Source organism: Carlito syrichta, unplaced genomic scaffold (assembly GCF_000164805.1).
Source record: "Carlito syrichta isolate Samal-C Ts95f unplaced genomic scaffold, Tarsius_syrichta-2.0.1 Scaffold309367, whole genome shotgun sequence".
Taxonomy (NCBI): domain Eukaryota; kingdom Metazoa; phylum Chordata; class Mammalia; order Primates; family Tarsiidae; genus Carlito; species Carlito syrichta.
This window is the reverse complement of record NW_007253463.1, coordinates 208,166-210,800: the sequence shown is the minus strand read 5'-3', so window position 1 is coordinate 210,800 and position 2,635 is coordinate 208,166.

Below are 2,635 nucleotides of genomic sequence, written 5' to 3'. Positions count from 1 at the left end.
CTTGCCTTTTTGTGTATCTGGACCAAGAGCTCAGCAGATTAACGGCTTTAACCCTTGTTATTATTGCTCTGTGTTTTCTTCCTTTCTAAACAATTGTCACGTTTCTCTTATTGTTGTGTATGGATAAATCTTTAGCATATTTTAAAAGGTATTTTGCCTTGGAGAAGGAGAATCATTTGAAAGATTTAATTCAGTGCCATCTTAAAAACAACTGCAACTTTACTTTTATGTTTTTGTGGGGGAAGTAATGATATGTTAATGCTCTTGCTAAGTTTGAAGTTGAGAGAAATCCCTAGATCTTTCACAAATTAAATACTGTCAACATAGAATTTCTTTTAGTTGTCAATTACTTTAGAACTACATATGAAATATTTTTTGTCCTTGTTCCTATTTAATATTGTGTCTGATGATGCAGTGATCTACTAGCAGGCCTTCTGAGCCCTGAGAACTGTAGATTCTAGGTTTTAATATGGTTTCCTCAAAACTTTGACAAGGACAGGGCCTAGGACAGAATCATATTGTAGGTCCACTAGAGATTGCGTTCCAGTTCGACATTCCTTAGTTCTTCAGCACTGTTTGAGTATGTTTCTTCATCCAACTATGAATTCACCCAACAGTGGACATTTGTTAAATGAGCATGAGTTTTGGAGGCAGACAGCATATTTGTTATAACAATATGGATTTCAAATTCGATTGTGCTGCTTACTGAGTATTGAACCTTAAACAGGTTGCATAGTCTTTGTTAGCTTCAGGTTTTCTCATCTACCAAATGTGATCTTTAAACAGAGGCTGGCACAGACCGAATGAGGTATTGGGTAAAGCATCTGGCAGGTTGCCTTGGCTAACTACACTGCTCTTCCTCTCCCTTACTCAATGTCTCCTCACCACATTCATCTTGTCTCTGCTTCTGGTCTGGGTCAAGGTCTTTGTATGAAATGTTGGCTTCCTGTATCCACAATGTGACCCTGACCTGCTGATTTCTAGTGACAGGTCAGGCTCTGCCTAGACCCCCCCCATCCACACAAAGGGAATGACATTATCAAAGGACCAGAGCTTGGGCGAGGGGAGCAGGCAAAGCACCCTGGAGTGCCGGTAGTGGGGTTAAGAAAGTGAGCCGGTGTACAATGCTGAAGGCCTCTTAGGCTGGGCTAAGAAGTTAAGGCACTCTTTAGATCAGCGGAAGATTGAAGACATTTTTAAGAAGCCAGTGATAAAGTGTTATTATATTCGTGCTAGTGTGGTTTGACTGGGGGAAAAGATTAGAAGACAGTGACACTTGCCAAGTTACAGCTCAGAATAAGCACAGGAGAGTGGAAGTCAGCCAAGGTCATGAAGATACACAAGAGGGTCAGGAAACAACCCAGGTCGTGCCTTCCTGAGGTACAATTAACAGAACTTGAAGACGAAGTAGGTATATTGGTGTAGAGGTGGTAACAGAGGAGTCAAGAATGAATCTGAATTTCTAGCTTGGGAAACTTGGTGATGGATAAGACATTATTTTTCCAAGTTTTGTCCCTGGAGCAGCAGTGACATGTTTCCTGGAAACCTGATAGGAATACGAATTCTCTGTTTTATTCCAGAACTATCTGATAAGAAACTCTGACTGTGAACCCAGAGATCTGTTATATTAAGCCCTCCAGGTGGTTCTGATTCATACTAAAGTCTGAGAATCACTGAGACAGGTAATGTGAGTGTAAGAGCAGATTTTGTATGTTTTGGAGTTTGAGATGACTGTGAAGCATCCAGGTGGCCATGTCTAGCATGTGGTTATTGCTAGACTAACCGGTGATTAAAGGATATATTACATTTTTAGATATAAATTTGCTAGATCTATATATGTAAGTTTTGAGGATTGTTTCATTTTGCCAGGAATTCTAATAATTTTATTTTGTCTGCTCAAATAATGTAGGAAGATCAGTTAGATAAACAATTTTGATACATTGCAGTTTCTTACTTTGTGCTTCAGTTAGAAAAGATATCAAAAGAGAGAAAAATAAAGGTTTTATTCCTCAAGCATAATTAAAGCGATTGATTCAAATAATATTTGAATTTCCATTCTGGAAAAAAATGTGAAACTGAACTTTAAAACTACCTCTTGAGCAAACAGAGGATATTTCCTCCTGACATTTCTGAAGGATATTCACACCCCGATGCCATTACACCTTGTAATTATGTAATTGCAATTATAATTGCACATTCTAATTACATGATCACATATGTTATGCTAATTATATAATTAGACTTAATTATAGCAATTGTACAAATACATAGTGTCAGAATAAAAATGAATGAATTTAAAAAAACACATGAGAATTATTAATTCTGTGACAACCTTCAAAAATTTTAAAGCAGCTAACAATGTTCATTTTAAATGACTTAACTGATGAAATATAAACGACCTCCTTTGCTTACTTGTTTTGACAGACTCTAAAATTTTGCTAGAATTTGATAAACGCGAATGTAAATCACACAACCGAGTGGAAGAAAAATGAAAAAGGAAAAGAGAAGAAGAAAGAAAAGGAAGCAACTGTGAGAGTGAACAGGCTTTAGACAGTGGAAACAGTTTTGCTTCCTTCCTCATCTCCTCATTGGTATTCCCGCTTCCGCTTGGACAGTCATCAGGATTTTAATCACA